The sequence below is a fragment of the Dipodomys merriami genome, unplaced genomic scaffold (assembly GCF_024711535.1).
Source record: "Dipodomys merriami isolate MVZ:Mamm:240054 unplaced genomic scaffold, mDipMer1.0.p SCAF_3, whole genome shotgun sequence".
In the NCBI taxonomy this organism is placed as follows: Eukaryota; Metazoa; Chordata; class Mammalia; order Rodentia; family Heteromyidae; genus Dipodomys; species Dipodomys merriami.
Window position 1 is genome coordinate 70492416 of NW_027204492.1, and position 24555 is coordinate 70516970.

Sequence of the window (24555 nt, forward strand, 5' to 3'; positions counted from 1 at the left end):
GCTGACATCTGAGGATCGTGGTTCCAAGCCAGCCTGGGCAGGAAAGTCTCCATTAGAAGTAGCACTGTGACTCAAAGCGGTAGAGCACTAGCCTTGAGTGCAAAAGCTCAGAGACCACACCCAGGCCCAGAGTTCAAGCCCCATGGCTGACAAAAAATACCATCAGGCACAAGTGGCATTTGATCACAGATCCAAACTAAGGTAAGCCAGGCACATTCCAGGCAGAGGAAACAACATGTGCTGGCCCTAGCCAAGAATGAATTTGATCTTTTCAAGGACAGCCAGACAAAGCTCATTGGGCAATGAAAAGAGAAAGAAAGGAGATGGATTTAGAATAGCAGGCAGTGGCCAGATCACAAATGGCACAAGGCCATAGAAGAATCTGAGTTTTATTTCCATGTGTATGTGCTGGTACTGGGGCTTGAACTCAAGGCCTGGGCACTGTGCCTTAGCTTTTTCACTCAAGGATGGTGTTCTACCACTTGAGTCACACCTATGTTAGTGACATTTTGGTGGTTAATTGGAAATAAGAATCTTGCAGACTTTCCTACCTGGGCTGGCTTTGAATTGCAGTCCTCTGATCTCAGCCTCTTAAGTAGCTAGGATTACAGGTGTGAGCCACCACCACCTGGCTTCTAAGTTAATTTTTAAGTAGGAAGTTTTGATTACTGTTTTAATCACATCACTTATAAGTTGATTCAGATTTCTTTTTCAGTCTATCTTGGAAGTATCATCTTAAGAATTTGTCTATCCATCTAATAAAAATCTTATAGGTTCAGAATATAATTGTTCACACTATTCCCTCATGGTCTTTTTATTTGCAGTACTGGAGAATGAACTCAGAACATAGCACTTGCTAGTTAAACACTCTACCCTTTTAGGCACATCCCTTTTCTTTTTAACTCTTTTTAATTTTTTTTCAGTTAGGATCTCAATAAATCTTTTTGCCTGAGTTGACCTTGAACTGTGATCCTCCTATTTCAGCCTAACTAGTTAGTGTTATAGATATATGCCACCACATCTGGCACTAACAATCTTTTTGCTTCTGTAAGACTGGTAGCAATTTACCCTCTCCCTTTCCTTCTTTCTTTTCTGTCTGTCTCTCTTCTATCTAGTTAAAAAGTTTTCAGTATTTTTTTAGTCTTCAAAGAACTATTGGTTTTGATTATTTTCTCTGTTGTTTTCTTATTTTCTGTTTTATTTATTACCCACTGTTTGTCATTATTTCCTTCCTCTGCTTTCCTAGTGTTCGTTTGTTAACACTTCTCTAGCTTCTTAAGATGAATGTTTAGATTATTGATTTGAATTATGTTTTTAGTACTGGTCTTGGGGCTTGAACTCAGGGGCCTGGGCACTGTCCCTGAGCTTCTGTTTTGCTCAAGGCTAGCACTCTACCACTTGAGCCACAGCTCCACTTCCAGCTTTTTTGGGGGGTAGTTTATTGGAGGTAAGAGTCTTATAGACTTTCCTACCCAGGCTGGCTTTTTTCCAAAATCCTTAGATTTCAGCCTCCAAAGTAGCTGGGACATTTTTAGCCTAACATGATGGCCTTTTCGTAATTATATTATTCAATCCTTCTGTTATTTCCTTATTAAACTTCTTTTCAGTTGTTCTATCCACAGTTGCAAGCGGAGTCTTTGATCAGGGCATAGTGGCATACACTTGTTATCTTAGCTACCCAGGGATCAATGCCAACCCCAGTAAAAAGTTCACAAGCCGCCATGTCAATGAAAAAAAAATGGGAATGGTGGCATGATTCTACCATTCTAGCTACCAGGGAAGTATAAATAGATGATTGTGGTCTAGGTCACATAGGATAAATTCAGGCCTGTATTTGAAAAATAACTAAAACAAAAAGAATTGAGGGTGTGGCTCAAGTAGTAAAGCACCTGCCTAGCAAACACAAGATCCTGAGTTCAAACATCAGTTTAATTTTAAAAAGTGGGATACTGGGAATCTCCAACTATTATTTTTAAATTATATAGTTCTTTCTTTAATTCTAACAGGGTTTGCTTCAAACATTTTATGGCTCAGTTGTTAAGTGTTTATAATAGTTTTATAATAGTTATAATAGTTTACAATAGTTTATAATAGTTATTTTTTTTTTGTCAGTCATGGGGCTTGAACTCTGGGCCTGGGCATTTTCTCTGTACTCTTCAGCTCAAGGCAAGTGCTCTACCGCTTGAGCCACAGCACCACTTTCGGTTTTCTAGTGGTTTATTGGAGATAAGAGTCTCATGGAGTTTCCTGCCCGGGCTGGCTTTGAACCGTGATCCTCAGCTCTCAGCCTCCTGAATAGCTAGGATTACAGGCATGAGCAACTGGTGCCCGGCTAATAGTTATTTTATAATAATTTATAATAGTTTATTATAGTAGTTTATAATAGTTATTATAATATAGTGTTTATAATAGTTATTTTTTCTTGAATGAGCCCTTTGTTATTATAAATTGCCCTTCTTTGTCCTTGGTAGTACTTTGTCTTATCATCTGTTTAGTTTGGCATTAATATAGTTATTTCAACAAACATTTTTTGGTCACTCATGGAGCTTGAACTCTGGGCCTGGGCACTGTCCCTAAACTCTTTGCTCAAGGCTAGTGCTCTACCACTTTGAGCTACAGCTCTACTTCTGGTTTTCTGTTGCTTAATTGGAGACAAGAGTCTCATGGACTTTCCTGCCTGGGCTGGCTTTCAACCATGATCCTCAGATCTCAGCCTCCAGAGTAGCTAGGATTACAGTTGTGAGCCACCAGTGCCTGGCTTCAACAAGCTTTTTAAAATGCAGAATCTGGCTATGTAGCAACCCAGACTGGCCTTAAATGTACACCACTCCTGCCCCAGACCACTGAGTGCTGAGATTACAAGTATGTACTACCATGCTCAGCTCTTCAGTAATCTCTTGATTAATCTTTGAATGGTATATTATTTTTCATTGTTATCCTTTAGAACTATTTTTGTCTTAGGAACTAGTGTCTCTTGTAAAACAGAACATAACCACATCATGTTTTTCTTTAACACAAAAAAGTGGGAGAATAAGGGTCTTTGAAAAGCTCTGACATATTCATGAGCTTGTAGGCTATTATATATAAGGATAGGGCAATGGACATCACAAGAGCTAGAGTATAATCAGGAAAGACCTTAGATTAGCCTATTGTTTGTTCAGCTTGTTATTTATTACCTCAAGCAACCTTTGATTGCCTCAGATTCTTTTCAAACAATATGCTTGGGGGGGTGGGGAGGAAGGCTTCTGCTTAGTGTACAAAGCACTAGGGAGATGAAATAAAGATAGCCCTAAGAGAGAAATCTTGCAGGAAGTGTCAGGAAGGTCAGATAATAGCAATAGTTTGGAAATGGGTCTTTAAAGGAATTCCAACCTTGTATTTCCCTAAGCTTCTAAGTTGTGGCTGTTCTGTTTCTGGGCTATTGTAAAGCTATTGTGGAGTTAGGAAAGGGGAATGTCAAAAGACAGTGTTACTATGATATGTCCTTGTCTGTCTGTCTGTCTGTCTGTCTGTCTGTCTGTCTGTCTGTCTGTTTCTTTTTCTCTCTCTGTGTGTGTGTATTTAGGATTGAACAAAGGTCCTCACACATGGTAGGCTAAGGCTTTCCCACTGAGCTACATCCCCAGGTCCAAACTGGAAGCTTTTTCTCCCTTACATAGTTCCCTAAATCCTGAAAGACTATCACTAATTTGCAAAACTCTGCAATGAGTAATTATGATATTTTTTGCTAATATTCGTGTTGATTTTCTGGAGGAAAGACTTTCTTGCATTCCTTACTCTGCTGTTTTTGATGAAATGATTCTCAGCAGTGCTGCATAAAACTCGTAGCCATGTTCTGTCTGCTATACTAAGGGGAAAAAAACACCTCCAACATCATTTGGTTGACCTCAAAGGCTCTCTTCCCCCTTTCCCTCTCTTCTCAAGCTGGAAACTGCATGCTCAAGGGAAAAGAGCTGGCTTATTCTGTAAGGTCCTCTCCTGGATGGCGAGCAGACTCCACCCTCTCAGCAAAGTCTCCACCCAGTACCTGCGTTACCCAGGCAACTGGGACATCTGGAAGAGGTCACATCTGAATTTGATGTGGCCATACCTTTCTCCGCCCATACCCTAGATAAGGCCTAGCCCAGGCCCAGATGCTCTCTCTCTGCTCTTTTCTAGCTCTCTCTGCTCTTTTTCTCTCTCTCTCTCTATCTGCTCTTTTCTCTCTCTCTCTGCAATTTTCTAGCTCTTTCTCAGCTCTTTCCTTCTCTTCTCTTTCCTAGCTCCCTTCTCTTTTCTAGCTCTCTCTCTGCTCTTTTCTAGCTCTTTCCTCTCTCTTTCCCAGCTCTCTCTCTTTCCCAGGCCTTTTGCCAGCCGCGTGGAGTGCCAACCTGGCCTGGTCCCAGCAGGTCTGCTGAATAAACTTATCCCTTACCTGAATACCACATGCGTGCTGCTGTTCTTACTCGGTTACCTCTTTTTAAAAACCTAACATAAATGGTGCCTTGACTCGGATTCGAACCCAGGTGCTGCTGTTCTTACTTGGCTATCTCTTTTTAAAAACCTAACAATTCTACATATCATCATAAATCCTTTCCCTTGGACTGGATTATATGATCTGTCTGCATTCCATTAGCATTTAAGATCTATTGTGGTGGCTCACGTCTGTAATCCCAACTACTTAGGAGGCAGAGATCAAGAGGATCACAGTTTGAGGTCAGACCAGACAAAAAGTTAGTGAGCCCTCTTCTTTACAAACAAAATGGGCATGATAGTGTGCACCTGTAATACTAGTTACTCAGGAGGCATAAATAGGAGGATCACAATCTTAGGCAAGCCCTAAGCAGACATGTAAGAGCCTACCTAAAAAATAAAGCCAAAAAGGACTGGCTATGTGGCTCAAGTGATAGCACTTCTGCCTAGCAAATTTCAGCCTTTGAGTTTAAAAAGTGCCACCAAAATGATATATTGTGGTTATTTTGGCAACATCTACTTTCCTATTAAGACTCAAAGTTCTGTGAGGAACTTTGCCTGTGTGGCTCCCAGTTCTAATTGTAAGGAGACTGCCACATGGTTCAGGCAGAAAAGTGTTTAATTGAGGGAGAGCAAACTGCCAGCCACATGAGATGGAGGTGTGCAGAGAGAAAAGAGAGGGAATTTATGGTTGAGAGAGATTATATTGGGAAAGGTTGGAAGGGGGACCACAGTAGATGCAGAAGTGATCTCAGGGCCTGGGGAACCTCTCATTGTCTGAAGGAGACATGAACTGGGCAGTTCAGGAAGTAACTTCAGTAGATCAGGAAATGACCTCAGAGTCTGGGTTCCTTTGCTGACTCACAGTCAGGTGATTGATAGGTGACTGACAGTCAGATGATTACTGGTTTCAGGCAGGTGATTTCTAGTAAGGCTACATGCTGTTCTTCATGAAGATGAAGAGGAAAGGGGGCTGTTCTCCTGGGTAGACCTAACATTCCAGCCTTTTGATAGTTATAAAGGGGTGCCAATTCCCTCTGGCTATTTCCTGATGACAAGGGGTGTTGACCTTAGGGGTAGATGGCAGAGATGTTGTCTGGTCTGGGAGAAGGCAACAGTAACAGTTGCTAGGTGATGGATGCATGTATGTGTCCTTGGATGAAGTCTGAAAGAAATCTTATGAGGCAGGGACTGTACAATAAGGAAAAAAAATTATTAGAGGGCACACAAATGGCAGAAGGAAGGAAAGCCATCCATTCAGGGTAGAAAAGAAAATAACGGATGACTTGGCTAGTTCCTGTAACCTGCATTCTTGGCAGTCCTGGAGTTGGTGGATCATGTCTCTATTTCTGACCTATTAACATCTGGTGACCAGAGCATGGTGGACTGGTTAAGAAGTCAATCAGGGGCTGGGAAGGTAGCTAAGTGGTAGAGCGCTTGCCTTGCATGCCTGAGGCCCTGGGTTCAATTCCTCAGCACCACATAAGCAGAAAAAGCCGGAAGTGGTGCTGTGGCTCAAGTGGTAGAGCGCTAGCCTTGAGCTGAGGAGCTGAGGGACAACACCCAGGCCCAGAGTTCAGGCTCCACGACCGGACCCCCCCCCCCAAAAAAAAGGAAGTCAATCAGAAGCTGGGGCTACATTGGAGTGGTTAAGGCCCAATAGGAGGCCTATCCTGAGTCTAAGACTAACTATAAATTGAAATAGCAGGTAACAAAGGCAAGAATGTAAGTTCCTGTTCAGTTAGAAAAAAGAGAGGTATGAACATTAGATAGACATGCACATTAACTATTTTCTTTTGGCCTACCAGCTCTGGTTAATGTTGAAAGGGCAAGTACAAAGTGACTTCATTTAGGATCTGACACCACTCCCTCTTATCTGTGCAGTTTTTCCAATTGACTCTGGATAGACTCTTGTAGCCAGGACAAGCTTTGTCCCAGGGGTATCTGCTCCTTGCTGGGATAATGTCCCATTTGTTCATTGCTGGAGTGGCTTGTTCCAGTTGACTGATGGCATGTCTCATGTTGGAGGGGCAGATCAAATGAGTTTTATGCCACAACACACTTATTTCCAATTGAAGCAACAGGGAGATCAATAGAAATAGTTTTTAAGCCAAGCTTACCTAGAACTTGTTAAGAATGAAACTTAAGTTTGACCAGTAAATATTTATGAGTTATTTATCCCTCTGTGGGTCTGACTGTAAATGATGCAGAAGATCAAATCTGTAAATGTGAAACTGTTCACTATTGTGTTTTGAAACAATAACAGATTAAACAATCATATTTTCTTAATTTTTAACTAAATAGAGCACTTTAGGATACTAACTGAAACCATTTTGTCAAACCTTTGTGATTTACAACAAAGAAATCTGAAAAATAGCTTTGTATCCAAGGCAGCTCACATCCTTGGGAAACAGACATCAGATAGCAAAAGTAGCATTTGAGTTAAAAGGTGCTCATTTGAAAGACCCTGATATAAACAAATACTTTAGTGAACTTTGGTATTCTTAATTTTCCCCTTTCTCCACGTTGAAACAAACATTTAGGACAATTCTTACTTCCCAATTTCTTTTTATCCCAAAGAAGCCATTTTTAACTCCCTTTCCAAAGCCACGCCACTAACTTCCCCTTTTTGCTTTACACTCCTTTGATTTTATTTGCATTTAAAATAACCCTTAGAAAACCTCTTGAGTTTGAGGGCCCTATTCTGTCCCTCTGGAGAGCTACTACTCTCTAGATTGTTGGCTAGGGAACAGGATTCCTGACCCTGATTGATTTGCCCAGGTTCAGGCTAGGTTGGCATAGGCATTGAGAGACATGGGGCCAAGCCAGAAGGTCCACATCTGTATCAAATTCTGTCATAGAAAAAGTGCCAATTCTATAGCGTGGGCCCCGATGGTTTCTGGGTGGTCATACAGGAGGGTCTTCCTGGACTTTCTGCTGTACCTATGTAGTCGGGTGCCACTCTCCTAGAATCTTTTCTCAGCATCAGAAATGAAAGCTAGGACAGAAGTGCATTCTCCAAGGGGCACAGATCCCAAAATTCACTGTGGGTGGAAGAGACTGTTAGGGTTATAAAAAGAGGTAGTGGAGTAAGAACAGCACCACACAAATGGTATTCAGGTAAGGGGTAGATTTATTCAGTAGACCTGCTGGGACCAGGCCAGGTTGGCACTCCACGCGGCTGGCAAAGAGGGCGTCTGGCCCTGGGTTAGGCCTTATATAGGGTAAGGGCAGGGAAAGGTGTGGCCAGGTAAAGGGAAGTGGGACTAGGTAAGAGGAGGTGGGACCAGGTGAGAGAAAGGTGTGGTCACATTAGATCCAGATGTGACCTCAGCGGATGCAGATGTGACCTCTTCCAGGTGTCCCAGTTGCCTAGGTAATGCAGGTACTGGGAGGGGTCTGCTCGCCATCCAGGAATGGACCTTACAGAGACATTGTCTGGTTCTGAGCTTACTACCCAGGAAGTTCTGAGCTCTTTTGGGGTACATGTATCCTGTGCACACACCATCGGAAATCTGGAGTGAGTTCAACCTGGAAAGAACTGGAACATGATCTTTTTTTTTTTTTCTAAATGGTTGTAAGTAAATCTCTAAGCTGTGGGGCAATCCCTTACTATGTATCAATCAATCAATCAAAAATAAAAGAAAGAAAAAAGAAAACTTAGTAAGTTCCTTTTTAATGCAATGTAATAATCCTCTGAAATGTTTGGTGATGCCCAAATCTGATAACCTTCTTTGTAGTTTAACACCACCCATTTTTTAACCTTGGCTGCTGTTCAAAAACAGTACAGAGTGCTGGGAAGGTGGCTCAGTGGTAGAGTGCTTGCCTTGCATGCATGAGGCCCCGGGTTCAATTCCTCAGCACCACATAAGCAGCAAAAGCTGGAAGTGGCACTGTGGCTCAAGTGGTAGAGCACTAGCCTTGAGCTGAAAAGCTGAGAGACAACCCCCAGGCCCAGAGTTCAGGTCCCATGACTGACAAAAAACAAAACAAAACAAAAAACAATGGTACAGATACTAGTTACAATTGAAGTTAAAAGGGAAATAATTATAGGAAGCATTAATAACAAAAGTATCAATATTTAAGACAGAAGCACTTTAGGTTGATAGAAAAGACTTTCTCATACCATGATGACAGTTTTTATGTATTAAAATGAGGTTATTTTGAACATGTTCACATACACACACTTGTTCACAAAAGTTTTAAGGAGCATTTAGGCTTTTAAAAAAATGAAAATCAGCTGAAGTTTTCTGGAATTCCAGTGACAAAAGACATGAGAGAACCATGTGGTCAATGCTAAAACAAGCAACAGCAAACAAAATACAAAGCAATACTCAAGACAAATTTTTTTTTTGCCAACAAACAGAATCTCTTACAAATAACCAAGACCTAGATGGCTAAGAACAGAATATGTTTAGACATTTTTGCTAGCAAAGCACATTAGATGGGCAGGCAGACAGGCCTCAGTTTCCAAAGCTTGAGGAGAGAGGCGACAATTTGTTAGCAAGGCATATTAGCATATGAATGTATCACTGAATATTTCATGGATGGATAGAGGATGGAAGCAAGGGGGTCATGGAAAGCTAAACCCTTAGTCCAGCATTTGGCCAAGATGATAAATTTCTGGACAAGTCACAAGGGCAAGAGAACTTGGTGGAGCTTTACTGAGTCAATAAGCAAGTAAGAAAGCAAGCAGACAAAAAGCAAATAGATGAGCAGAAAGGAAGTAGCATACTAACAGACAGCAGCTCTGAAAGGGATGGAGGGGGGGAGATCCTACTACAACTGAGGGTGTTTACTTAGAAAGACAGAGAGAAGGATGAGCAAGGAAAACAAAGAAAACCTAAACATTTGGAACATTTGACCATTTATCATTGCCTTGACAGAAATTGTCCAAATCTTCCAATATTGTGGGGGTCAAAAGTGCTGTATTAAGGTCAATAATTGCAATTATCCAATTGGTACTGCAGTCTAAGTGGATAAGTTTTTGTTTTGTTTTGTTTTTAGAGCTGCTTTCGAGCCCAGAACAGCTAGCCTTTGACAGGGAACCTAGAGGGAATCCCCGGGACCCAGCTAGTGTTTCACTTTTGAGAGTACAAGGCAGAGGGTTGCATTTGGCTTTATGGAGTAGTCTGGTGAGGATGCAGGAGTCCAATAAGTATGTAGAGAGTGTCCACAAGGATGTAGAGGGGAGTCTGCAAGAACATAGAGTCAAATTCTCTATTCAGATGTCCCTGGAAGGAGAACAGACTACTAAAAAAAGTGTAGGGGTTCCCTTTGGCATGGTACCACATAGAAAAATACAGACAGATGAACAGAAGGCCCATAGATAGAAGTCACTCATCAGACATAGAGAAGAGATGGTGTGGTAGATGTATAGCCAGCAATAGAATAGTACAGGCTAGAAGTCTGAGGTGAGGTTCCTTTGGCTTTTGGCAGTTTAGATCTGAGGAGGGGTGGTCAGGAGACAGATTCACCCTTGGAGAGAGAAGAGGAGGGGATTCAGTGACTCCTGACACTATCCCCTCCTGGGTCTCCCAGATAGAAAGTTTGCTGAAAAGAGACTTCCATATGGCTCAGGCCAAAAAGAGTTCATTGGAGGGAGAGCAAACTGCTGGCCTGCACAAGATGAAGGTGTGCAGAGATAAGGGAAAGGAAGGGGAAGGAAGGGAAGGGAAGGAAGGAGGAGTTGTGGGGAGGGGAAGGGAAGGTAAAAGAGAAGAAATGGAATTTTTGGTTGAGGGGGATTATATAGGGAAAGGCAGGGAGGAGGTGTGACCACAGTGGATGCAGAAGTGATCTCAGAGCCTGGGGAAACCTCTCACTGTCCAAAGGAGGCATGACCAGGGCAGTTCAGGAACTGACCTCAGAGGATGAGGAAGTTACCTCAGACTCTGGTGTCCTTTGCTGACTCACAGTCAGGTGATTGACAGCTACAGGTGTTTACTGCTTTCAGGCAGGTGATTTCTGGTAAGGCTACATACTGTCCATCATGAAGAGGAGCGGGCTACTCTCCCAGGCAGACCTAACACTAATCACTTCAGACACACAGCAAGTATTTGTGATGAATGTGCTTCTTACCAAATGAAGAAGGAAACTTAAGCTCAAGGAATTTAACTATCCTGCCCAATGTTATTGTATAGGGAGCAGCAGAGGTGGGGTTTGAACCTCCATTTGTTTTCAGAGTCAGTGCACCTTCTCTGTCCAGTTCCTTCCATAAGGCCTCCAGAAGGTGGCTGGACTCTTGGATCCTTGTGAATTGAAGCTGCAGATGAGCTTTGCTGAGTGCAGGCAAGGGATGGGGATGTTGCTGGTGAAGGTCCTGGAAAGAAAGAAAACCAAGGAAGTGCTTAGTTTCCTCCAGCCTCCTGTGACAGGGTTTCTGTATGCACCATTCATACTATGTCAAGCCCCTGGGAAAAGCCTGCCACTGGCTGCCGTATCATCTATGCAGCTACCTTAATCTCAGGAGGTGCACGGAGGCCCTGAGGAGGGAGGCCTGTCCAATTTGGAATTTCAATGTTACAAATCCATTTAGGTTCAGTACTGTGTGTGTGTGTGTGTGTGTGTGTGTGTGTGTGTGTGTGTGTGTGTGTGTGTGTGTGTCTGTATGTTTGTGTGTGTCTGTGTATGTGTGTCTGTGTGTCTGTGTATCTGTGTGTGTCTGTATCTGTGTGTGTTGGCCCTGGAGCTTGAACTCAGGGTCTGGGTGCTAATCTCTAAGCTTTTATGCTCAAGGCTGGTGCTCTACCACTTGAGACACAGCTTTACTTCCAGATTTTTGCTGATTAATTGACGATAAGTCTTATGGACTTTCCTGCCTGGGCTGGCTTTCAACCTAAATCTTCAGATTTCAGCTTTCTGAGTAGCTAGTATAGGCATGAGCCTTTGGTGCTCAGCCCATATTTTAATTTATTTTTATAAGGATGAAGATGCATTTTGTCCTGTATTTCATCTGTCAATTGGTTCAGAAGTCAGACAGCAAGAAAGCATGTGTCAGAATTCGAGGTTTCTCAAAACCCTGTCCCTCATGACCATCTGGCTTTTCCCTCGTCTTAGCTGCCAGCTCTCTGATTTCCAAGCAAAATTTTGGAAAATCTGTCTGTAGGAAGCTGAAAAACTCAAGATCAAGAATTCTAAGCAGGACACTGTAAGGTCTACACAGGGACACCTCCCTCCCTCTTGGCTAAGTTTCTGCCCAGTATCTGTTACCTAGATAACTGGCAGACCTGGTAGCAGTTATCTTCCCCTCCTGCTAGGTCACATCCTGGGCCACCTCTGGTCACATTTCTCCTATCTGACCTTAGGAGGGTCCTACACCCTGAGGTCACATCTGGATTCAGTGTGGCCACACCTTTCCCCCACCTGGCCACACCTCTTCCTGTTCCTGGCCTAGATAAGTCCTGGCCCAGAGGCGTGTCACCCCTTTCCTTTTCAGCCATGCCTCTCCAACACGCATGGCCTGGCCAGGGCAGCAGTTCGGTAAATAAACTTCTTTGCCCATCTGAATAGCTTGTGGTGTTCTTTTCATTGGCTACCTAATGAAACCTACCTATTTAATATACTTTACACACACCAGTGGCTTATGCTTATAATCCTAGCTACTCAGGAGGTTGAGATCTGAGGATCACACTTCAAAGCCAGCCTGGGCAGGGAAGTACATGAGACTTTCATCTCCAATTTACCACCAGAAAACATTATTTCACTTTCTTTGTCTATTGTCCAACTCCCCATTCAGTAATTTTAAAACTAAGTCTATCATTTTGAGGTAGAATTTTGCATGGAAGCTGAGAAACCCTGGTAACAATTTAGCAAGACCCTCTTACCTACTCACAAAAAAGGTTTGTTTATTTGTCGTGGTAGTCCTAGGGTTTGAAGTGAGGGCCTTGCACTTGTTAGGCACTCTACCACCCAAACCATACCCCTAATCTTTTTGATGAGGTTATTTTTTGAATAGGGTCTCAAAGTTTTGCCTAAGGCCAGCTTTGGATGCTAATTGTTTGAACTAGGCATCCCATGTAGCTGGAACTACAGACATACTCCAGCTTTTTTTGTTGATTCAGAGTCTTAGCATTATTTTTTCCAAGGCTGGCCGTGATTCTCAGTCTTCCCTAATCCTGCCTCCTGAGTAGCTGGGATTATGAGCATGCACTATTGTTCTTGATTCTAACAAGATTTTTTAATTGTTTGAAAATTAGTTTTACAGAATTTTAACAATACTACCCTTTACCCAGGGTCCAAAACTTAACATTTTATCATGATTACTTTGTCTCACCCCATGACATCCATCTATCATCTATATAATTAGCTATATCTTTCTCTCTCTATAAATAGTATAATATATAATACATATACATATTAAAATATATAATATATAACTGTATAGTATACAATTCACATGATATAATTATATAAAAATATATAATACATTATGATGTATTATATAATGTAACACATAATTATATATTTTATTATATATTATTTAATTTGTAAATATTTATTATATGTGTTTAATTATATACTTATTACATATACTAATTATATATACTATTATATATTCCTATATATACCTATTACATGTACTAATATATAATTGGTATATGTAATATAATAATATATAATTACACATTATATGATATGTTATAGTATATTGTATATTATAATATATAATATTTATTTTATATTCATATATTACATAATGTGTGGTACATGGCAGCATAAACACTTTAGGTATGTGTTAGCAATATACTTTCAACAGACTGAGAGTCAGCTGTCTCTTTGGTGAGAACAGCAGTCTTAGCCTCTGGGGTTTGAGTGCTTACTGAGATTGCCTGTGAGTAATTTCTATTCCCTAGATTCCATCTATAGGGCTGAGGTCACCTATGAGTCAGTCAGAACTGAGCACTTGAGATCTTATCCTCCATTTTAGGTTGCCTTTGCATTTTCCCATTGTTCATGGCTAGCTGTTACCTATTATGGAGATGTGAAAACAGGAATATCAAGTGCAATCTTGGTTACACAGTGAAATCTTGGCTCAAAAAACAAACAAAAACACAAGAAGAACCTATACCAATTTGTACACATAGTAATATAATATTAATATACTATATTATATATAATGGTATAACATTAATAAAACCCAACAGTGGCTGGAATAATTGTTGCACCTAAACTTTCAGTCAGCATAACAAAGTTTTCTTTTTTTTCTGGCATGAGTCAGTAGTAAAGTGCAGACTGACTGGATTTTTTTTCTTTTTTGAGGCAAAGTCTCACTATGTAGCCCAAGCTGACTTCAAACGTATGATCTATCTGCTTCAGGCTCTGAAGTACTGGGATTACAGTTATGTATACACTATATCTGGCTCACACTGACTTTTTGTCAGTATAATTATCTCTTTGTGTGTTTGTGGTACTGAAGATCAAATGCAAGGCTTTGGGCAAGGCAGACATGTACATACTCTACTACTAAACTACACTTTTAGCCTTAATTATTTTCTTTCCTTTTCTCTTTTTTTGGCAGTGATAGAGTTTGAACAAAAGGCCTCTAGCTTGCTAAGGATGTTGGTTTTTGTCTAGAGTCTGGACCTCAATCTTCCTATTTACATGTCCCGTAGAGCTGGGATGACAAAAGCTTTTATTGGTTAGGAAAGGCTCTTGGGAACTTCTCTGCTTGCTCTGACCTTGAACTACAATCCTCCCATCTAGGGCCTGAGCCCTGTGCCCAGCTACACTTCAGCCCTAATTTGTTTTTCTTTTTTTTTTTTAAGTCAGAAACTGGGACTGAACTTAGTACCTGATGCTTTCGTTCATTTGGCTAGCACCCTATTAACTAAGTCATGTCTCCAACCCCTTTTTTTCCAATTCTTTTTCTTTTGTTTTGGTTGCAAGATTGGGATTTGAAATTGGTACCTGACGCTTTGCTCATTGACTTCCACTCTACCAACTGAGCCAAGACTCCAACCTCCTTTTTTCAATTCTGTAAATACAGTTCACACCCTTGCTGCCTGCAGCAGAGGCAGCCTATACTTCTTATTCTAACCCTGATCCACCAGGGAAGAATTATGGCTTTGAGACATGGGTTTGTACATGTGAGCTAAGCAAGTTATGAATTCAATGGAGCCTAAAGCAGTTCTGGGTAAATTACATGGCTGTGTATTTTACATGAGGCAAGGACAAGAGGCAGGAAAAAAGGCACAGCCTTGAAGGCTGCTCTCATTCACCTAAGGGCAATTCCTAAAAGGAGGGGTGCTTTGAATATTCAAGGCTACCTGGAAGAGTACCCACCCTGAAGATGGGCAAGACCTCAACAGCTGATGAAGGTAAACAGAGGTAGAGAAAGATGGAAACAAAGGAAAGGAGCACCTGTCAGGACAGGAAGAAAATTGAGATTCTTTATCATGATTGACAATATAAACAGTGAAGAAACAACTTAAAACAACCTAAAAATAAATGCAAATTTGGGAAGGCACAGTACAGGTTGGAAGAGGTGGGCCAAATCCTTCCAACACTTATGATAAGCCTTTCTAAACTATTAATTTTTAAACTATACCTATGTTATAAAAACTCTTTGGGGCTGGGAAGGTGGCTCAGTGGTACAGCGCTTGCCTGGCATGCATGAGGCCCTGGGTTCGATTCCCCAGCACCATATAAGCAAAAAGGAAAAAAGCCAGAAGTGGCGCTGTGGCTCAAGTGGTAGAGCGCTAGCCTTGAGCTGAAGAGCTGAGGGACAGTGCCCAGGCCCAGAGTTCAGGCCCACAACCGGACCCCCCAAAAAAAACCTCTTTGTGTGTATGTGTGTGTGTATTGGGGGTCCTGGAGCTTGAACTCAAGGTCTTGGAGCTGTTTTTTTTTTTTTTTTGTCATCATGGGGCTTGAACTCTGGGCCTGGGTGCTGTCCCACAGCTCTTCAGCTCAAGGCGAGCACTCTACCACTTGAGCTACAGTGCCACTTCCGGTTTTCTAGTGGTTAATTGAAGATAGGAGTCTCATGGTCTTTCCTGCCCAGGCTGGCTTTGAACCACAATTCTCAGATCTCAGCCTCCTGAGTAGCTAGGATTACAGGTATGAGGCATCAGCGCCCAGCTCTTGGAGCTGCTCTTGAGCTTTAAATTTTTTTTCCTTGGTCATGGCACCATTTTTGGCTTTTAGTGGCAGGAAAGGCTGTGAGATCTTAGTTCCAATTAAGCAGAAAAAAAATTGGAAGTGGACATGTGGCCTAAGTGGTAGAGCAAACAGCCTTGAGCTAAAAAGCTCCAAGGTAAGTGCCTAGGCCTTGAATTCAAGTTCTAGGACTGGCACACACACACACACACACACACACACACACACACACACACACACACACACACACACACACACACACACACACACATACACAAATTGTTTTAAAATTATTTTATTTTTGAATCAGCATACATTTGTTACACAAAAGGGGTCATTCATTGTAATGTTTCCATACATACACATTTTACATAAAAGTTCTTTATAAACTAACACAGGCTGGGAACCAGTAGCTCACACCTGTAATCCTAGCTACTCAGAAGAGTGACATCTGAGGATCACAGTTTGAAGTTAGCTTGGGCAGGAAAAACAGTGAGCACCTTTATCTCCAATAACCGCATAAAATCTGGAAGTGGTGTGGCTCAAGTGTTAGAGTGCTAGCCTTGAACACAAAAGCTCAGGAACAGCACCCAGGCCCTGAGTACACCACACCACACCACACACACACACACACACACACACACACACACACACACACACACACACAAAACCCCTAGTAAGTCCCTTTGTACACACATCACAATATATCAGGAGATGGGTATAAATATATTCCTCATATGTAGCACTGTTTTTTTATTTTTTATTGTGAGAATACTGTGTAGCACTGTTTATATTTGTGAAAAGTATTAAATAATGTACATGTTCATCAATACATTGCAATGTATTTGTATGGTGATGGATTCATGCAGCAGGCTAAGTTAATACACTGGATTTACATATATGATGGAGGACAGGTAGGTCCAACATATTAAAGAAAAATAGAAATTCAGCCACATGACCCAGTGACTCACCCATCTAATCTTAGCCACCAAATAGGCTGAGATCTGAGGTTTGCAATTGAAAGCCAACATGGGCAGGAAAGTCTGTGAGAATCTTAACTCAAGCTAACTACCAAAACAAAAACAAAAAACAAACCCAAGCCGGGCGCTGGTGGCTCAAGCCTGTAATCCTAGCTACTCAGGAGGCTGAGATCTGAGGATCGCGGTTCAAAGCCAACCCGGGCAGGAAAGTCTGTGAGACTCTTATCTCCAATAAACCACCAGAAAACCGGAAGTGGTGCTGTAGCTCAAGTGGTAGAGCGCTCGCCTTGAGCTGAAGAGCTGAGGGACAGTGCCCAGGCCCAGAGTTCAAGCCCTACGCCCAACAAAAAAAAAAAAAAAACAAAAACAAAAACAAAAAAACCACAATTGTGAGTGCAGCTCAAGTGACAGAGCACCTACCTTGATTAAAAAAAAAAAAACCTAAGGGATAGCACCTAGGCCCTGAGTTCAAGCCCCAGTACTAGCACAGACACATACAAAATACTTGTAAGTGCATCCATTTCATGGGTAAAGAAATGAAGTCACAGAACTTCCATGTAATTTCAAGATGCTAATGAACACTGAGCACAAGATGCCAAGTCTCCAGGTACTTCATTAGCAGGGAAGTTGGTCTTGAAGTCACTGTCTTAATCAAGGACAAATTTGTCATGACTACAGAGGAAGCAGAGGGTTCCCCCAATCCTCATCCCTAGGGCTAAACAGATTCAGGGACTCTAGCAGGTACTCTTGACATTTCCCAAAGAATTGCCTTCTACAAGGAAGATAGTGGCATGGTTTTTGAGCTCAGCTCTGCAGAGCACAACACACACACACACACACACACACACACACACCACACACACACCCTGCTTCTGGTAGCCTGGCACTCCCACCTAGCCTCGTGAAAGGGGACTATTGATGAGACTCCCACAACACCGAATAGTCACAGTTGGGAAAGTCACAGTTCATAAACAGCTGCCAGGGGAGGCATGGCCAAGGCCTACGCAAGGGGCCAGGCGCTGGGAGGACCCTAAGAGCAGAGGAGACTGAGGAGGGGAGGCATTGGTAAGGTGTGGCACTCACAGGCACCTCACTGTTCCTGCCTGGCCAGAGGGCAGGGGGACAGAAAGCTGGATCCTGGGAGGAACACAAAGGCCCTCTTAGCCCACTCTGTACCCACAGTAGCACATGGATATGCATTCCCTTGGGGAGCTGTGTCAGCTCCCCCAAAACTTAAACATGGTGGTAACTCTGGAAAAGGCACTCAATGACCCTGGTACAACCTCCTAGAGCAAAATAACACATACACACATATTTTTGCACGCACACATGCATGCTTGCATACATGTATGCACACTCTGGCCCTTCTGGTCCTGCAGAAACACGTCTCTGTATTGACAGCGCAAGAGCAATGGGAAACTAAAATCTAACATAATCCCCTTACCTTGCTCATGTGCACGAAGTGTGCAGCTGGCTCCCCTCCAGGCACATAAACACACACATGCACACACATGTGCATACACACAGGCACATGCACACAATCTGCTGAGGCTAGCCAAGAGGATTCTGAGCCTCCCACCTTCCCTTCAGCGACATTCAGCGTCAGTCCTCTACCTTTCCTCTCCCTGTTTAGGCTCCACTTCTTTTTTTCTTGATGTTTATTTTATTTTTATTTGTTGTTATTATAAAGGTAATATACAGAAGGGTAACAATTACATAAGTCAGGTAAAGAGTACATTTCTTTTTGAACAAAGTCATGCCTTCCCTTTCTCTCTTCCTCTCTTTCTCCCAGTTTTTCCCCTCTCATCCCCACCCATAAGTTCTATAGTTCATTTTCCACATAATGTCTATCTAGTGAGTACCACTGCTGCATTTGTTCACCTTTTGTCCCTCCATTTATGTGCCCCCTTTCCCTTCCAAAGACAAAAATGAACAAACAAGACTGAAAGAAAAGAAAACAAAGAAACTTTTTTTTCCATTTCCCAGTGTTTATTTCGATAAACATTATTTTATATGATCAGATGCACATAGGCTTTGCACCTTTGTGTTCCTTTCCAAAGAGTATCCTCCTTCACTCTCATTGTGTGTGAATGTCTATATAGAGTCCTGTATAATTTACCACATCATGGTATATATTAGATCTAGCTTCTGCATATGAGAAAAAAACCATGTCTTTTGTGTCTCTGAATTTGGTTTACCTTACTTAACATTATTTGTTTTAGGTCTATCCATTTCCCTCATTGAGAAAAACACTGGCTAGGCTCTGTCTCCTAGGGTCCTTTCTTTCCAGAACATTCTCTAACATTGTGAACTTCTCTGGGTATCTCTGTGGGCTGGGATGTCTGCAGAGGAAGGGATAAGTGTGGGGGCCTCTGAGATGGGGGGTGGTGGTATCTGAACAGACCTCAGGCCCCTTCTTCCTTGTCTGGAATCCTTCCCTGGCTCTCACAGGGCCACAGCTCCCAAGATAAACCTGGAGGGGAATGAAGAGGGGGCCCTGCACCCCACCACAAGGTCCCAATCAACCGGCCATGCTGCAGCTAGATCTGATGTACAGCAAACTGGGGTGCTTCCAGGGAGGGGTCTGATGCTCATGGGGGCTCCCCAACTCTGTGTCTGTGGGATGTGAGGGCTTGGCCATCTTTACCCAGGCTCACTGAGCCCGTCCCTGATAGCCACCCTGTCGCCTGTCCCCTCAGAGCCCCTGGAGGACATCAGAGAGGCACAGGACCTGTGTTTGGGCTTGGACTCAGCCAGTGGCTGTGGGGTCTGCTTGGACTAAGATTCCCTAACCCTCCCCCCCTCCCCCCTCCCCCCCGCAATGGGCTCTCCCCAAGCACAGCACTGCCCTGCCCCAAATCCATGGCCCTCTCACATGGCCACCCTCTCACCCACTTCCAGTTTCCACCTGACCCTCAGCCTGGGCTGGGGCTCCCCCCAACACCAGCCCTGGCCAGCCAGGCAACACTGGCACCTTGTTTGTGCTCAGGCCTGGCACAGAAAATGCATGGGGAGGGGGAAGACAGGCTAAATAGCTTGGGTCCCTGCTGTCACAAATGAGAAGAGGGAATCATGGGAAACCCAGACAGGTCAAATCCCAGAGGGAAGAGAGAAAAGGGAAGCCAGGCTTCCTGGGTGGATAGGACCAACTTTATATCTCTAGATCAACAAACACTCCAGGAAAGTGGCCTCTGGGCTCTTCCTGGCCCTCACCAAGACTCCTGGTCCAGACCGGACACGGTCACTCTGGCTTCTACCATGAAGGAGCTATGCAACTTGGTTGAGTGTCTTGCCCTTTCTGAACCTCACTGTTCTCATCTGTACAATCAGGAACTCACAGTACAGCCAGCACTTCAAGTTCTATGATAAATGTATGGCAAGGAACCCAACTGGATCTGTACTTTACAGTCTGCCAAAATGACAAACAGGGAGAGCTGGGAGGGGGTTAGTGGAACTCAAAGTCCCCTCACACACTTGGGGTATAGAGGGTTTTGAAAAGGCTGGGTGAGTCTCTTGATTTGTCAGTGTAGCTAAGTTATGACACTGCCCGTTTTGATCCCTCAGCATCATTCCAGATGTAAATGCACCTTCTGGAGGGTTGGGTGCAGAAGCTAGAAGTACATCCACGGGAACATTGGCAGTGTGCACCAAGGTGTCAGTTAGGGTATTGCTCCATTTCTTTTGTTCCAGTACTGTGGCTTGAACTCAGCATCTTGAGCTCTCAGTTGGCTTTTTCACTCAAGGCTGATTCTCTGTCACTCAAACCATAGCTTTACCTCAGGCTTTTTACTGGTTAATTAGAGATAATAGTCTCATCAACTTTCCTGCCCAGGCTGGCTTCAAACAACGATTCTCAGATCTCAGCCTCCTGAGTAGCTAGGATTACAGGTGTCAGCCACCAGTGCCTACTTTACTGCTGCCTCTTGTATGTGAGGCAGAAATGGGGCTACAAGCTGCATCATATTTCCCTGCCTATCCTGACTCCTTTCTGCTACTCACCTTAAGAGAGCACTGCATACCCATACCACAGCCATGTCACCACCACAATATGGCATCTTGGTTATGTTTTATTGGAGGAAAGTGAGATGCAGACTCAGGACTGAGAGTGCTTGTGCCAGGCAAGTCTCAGGGCCACAGTAAGTTGATGAGAACTGGTGGCTCAAGGGAGGAAGGTGGTGTTTGGTTTGCTGATGTTCGCATGAGGCTACCATGTGTGCTCTGAGAGAATTGTGTGTCCTCTGGGGTCATCTGGGAGGGTCTGAAGTCTGTGGGTCTATGTACCTCCTCCCTTTCCTTTTTCTCTTGTCAGCTCCAGGTCTGGCAGTCACTCTGGGGACAAGAGCAGGGTTGAAAAAGGGGATGGGAAACTAATCAGGAAAGAAAACTGTGAGTGCTCCCAAGTCAGCTTTTCTCCACAGGCAAGCAAAATGGAATGGTTTGATCATTACCCAAGGTGGATTGACGTGGGAAATAATTTATTGCAATGTGAAATGCTCTTCTGAAAAATTCCAGATGAGGAATAAGCATGAGACAGACCCATGTGGATTCAAAATGCCAAATGGTTAGAGAATGGAAGGTCTGTGAGGAGGTTCTGTCTTTTTCTCCTTTTATCAAGAACTTTCTAGCAATCTTCTCTGCCAGTTAGTGTGAGCAAAGGGAAAGCATACGTTTTAAAAGTGTTTTTGATTGGACTGGGAAGGTGGCTCAGTGGTAGAGTGCTCGCCTTGCATGCATGAGGCCCTGGGTTTGATTCCTCAGCACCATATAAGCAGAAAATGCCGGAAATGGCTCTGTGGCTCAAGTGGTAGAGTGCTAGCCTTTGAGCTGAAGAGCTGAGGGGCAGTACCCATGCCCAGAGGTTAGGCCCCTTACTTACAAAGAAAAACTGTTTTTGATTGTATGGGTGAGATGGATGAGTCTCCTGTTGTATGTGTATCTATGTGTGTGTGTGTGTCTGTGTGTGTGTGTGTGTGTGTGTGTGTGTCTGTGTGTCTGTGTGTCTGTGTCTATGTGCACATGTACATATGCAGACACGCATCTGTAACTGGGCTTGAATTCAGGGTCTGGGTGTTGTCCTTAAGCTATTTTGCTCAAGGCTAATGCTCTCCTACATGAGCTACAGTTCAACTTTTTGGAGATTAATTGGAGATAATAGTCTCACAGAGCTGGGTACTAGTGGCTCATGCCTATAATCCTAACTACTCAGGATCTGAGATCTGAGAGTCGTGATTTGAACCCAGCCTGAGCAGGAAAGTCCATGAGATTCTTATCTCCAATTAATCACCAGAAAACCAGAAGGAGAGCTGTGGCTCGAAGCTGTAGCTCAGAAGTAGAGCTATGGCTCAAGTAGTAGAACACCAGCTTTGAGTTAAAGAGCTCAGGGGCAGCACCCAAGCTGAGTTCAAGCCCCATGATCACACACACACACACACACACACACACACACACACACACACACACACACACACACACACACACACACACACGTCTCATGACCTTTCCTTCCCAGGCTGGCTTCAAATAATGATCCTCATGTCTCAGTCTCCTGAGTAGCCAAGATTACATATGTGAGCCACCATTGCCCAGCTTTCTTTGTGAGGTGGGGGAGGTGGTACTGGTGCTTGAACTTGGGACCTGGGAGCTGTCCCTTAGCTTTTTCTCTCAAGGCTGGTGTTCTACTACTTGAGCCATAGTTCTACTTCCGGCTTTTTGAGGATTAATTAGAGATAAGAGTCTTACAAACTTTCCTCTATAAGAGGAAAGGCAGGCTGGCTTTGAACCATGATCCTCAGATCTCATCCTGTTGACTAGCTAAGATTACAGGCATGAATTTGTAAAAGTGAAATGTGCCTGGATTTCTGCTTTATGTTTGTTAAGGGAATGTCTGAGAAACCAAATGGAATGATCCATCTAGGTCTGGAATGTGTAGTGCGAGCTAGAGCTGTGTTTGTGTACAACCTCTCTCTCCAATTAACCCACTCTTATTTTTCTCTTATCTGGCAGTTGGGATTGATTGTAGATGATAACCAAGAAATGTTACATAGAATAGTCTTTTTGCTGTGACTGAGGGTGTGAACTCAGGGTCTCTAGCTTGCTAGGCAGATGCTCTGTCACTTGCCAGACATCTATCGCTTTTGTTATTTTTCAAGTAAGGTCTCGTTATTTTTCCTGGGCCAGTTTCAGAACATGATCCTCCTTATCTATACTTCTTGAGTATCTGGGACTACAGACTCTCCTTACCAGGACCAACTTAATGTTTGAGATGGGGATGTCACTCTTTTTTGACCTGGGCTGGCCTTAGAACATGACCATCCCCATTTCTGCCTTCTGAGTACCTGGGATTACAGGCATGAGTCACTTCACTGGGCCAACAATGTTCTTGGTTGTATGTTGGCACAATCATCAGAGGGAAAATAAGAGGACCATTTCATTCCATGTGTGTCCTTATGGCAGGCAGGAAAAGTTTTTTGAATCCATTTCCCATGTTCCAAATGCAAGGGATGATGGGAAGGCAAGTTACAGCATTTCAACTTTGATTAAAGAACACTACCATAAGGTAGAGCTAGTAGGAAAAAGTCATAAAGAAATCAGGTTATACTAAAAAACAGGAAGTGGTGCTGTGGCTCAAAGTGGAAGAGTGCCAGCCTTGAGCAAAAGAGCTCAGGGACAGTGTCCAGGGCCCAAGTTCAAGTCCCATGACCAAAAAAAAAAATCAGGTTATGAAGGTGTGCATGTAGATTTGTAATCATTTCTTCTCTTTTTCTTTCTTTCTGTCTTTTCTTTTCTTTTTTTTTTTTTACTGAACTGGGATATTTTATTTCAAACGCTCTTTAGCTTTAAAACATTTTTAAATTGTTATTATAAAGATGATGTACAGAGGGGTTACAGTTACATAAGCCAAGTAATGTTCTTTTTAGACAACGTCACCCCTTCTCTCACTTTCTTCCAGTTTGTCCTTCCTGTCCCTGTCCACAAGTTGTATAATTCACTTTCCACATAGTGTTATTATCATTTTTAAGGAGAGGAGTGGGGCTTGCAGAGGGGGAGGAAGCCACATTTTTTTTCCTCATTCTTGGTAATCCATGGGGAAAGTACTCCTCCACCCCACCCCACCCGCCCAAACCAGGAGCTTTTGCCAAGATCTCCAGATGTTTTTCTAGTTGTCATAACTGGAAGAATGCTCCTGGAGTCTAGTAGTCTACATGGATGTTGTTAAATACCCCATAAGACATGAAACAGCTCCCACCAAGTCCAAAATGTTAATAGTGTTAAAGTCGAAATACTTTAGTCTATAGATCTATTAATTGTCCCATTGTTGGCTGCAACACACCCACTCATTAAGGAAATTTATTTTTTAAATGTTTAATAACAGAATTGCATACAACATTTTGAAAGGAGTGTTGGAAAGTAGACTGCAAAGGTGAAGCCTGGTGTTGAGGAGAACAGTTAGGAAGCCACTGAAATATTTAATTGGTGATTTTCAGGTTCCTTTTTCCCTCCTCCCTGACTCCTTTCCTTTTCTTTCTTCCTTCCTTCCTTCCTTTCTTTCTTTCTTTCTTTCTTTCTTTCTTTCTTTCTTTCTTTCTTTCTTTCTTTCTCTCTCTCTCTCTCTCTCTCTCTCTCTCTCTTTCCTTCCTTCCTTTCTTCCTTCCTTCTTACCTTCTTACCTTCTTACCTTCTTTTTTCCTTCTTCCTTCTCTCCCTCTGTCTTTCCTTTCTCCCTCCTACCCTTCTTCTCCCCTCCCCACTATTACAAGCCTTTTCTTTCCAGTAAAATTTTACATTGACTTGCATATATAGATCAATTTATTCATCTGCCATTGCAGCTGTGGTTGAAGCAGGGGTAGGGCCTGTGCTGTAGCCACACCCCTCTTGTTGTGTGCAGTTGGAATATCCCCGAGTACATGCTGAGGCTTGGCTCAGGACAAACATATTAGGGATGAAGAGATTAAGAAAATTTAAAAGTTAGATGTGTGTGTGTGTGTGTGTGTGTGTGTGTGTGTGTGTGTGTGTGTGTGTGAGA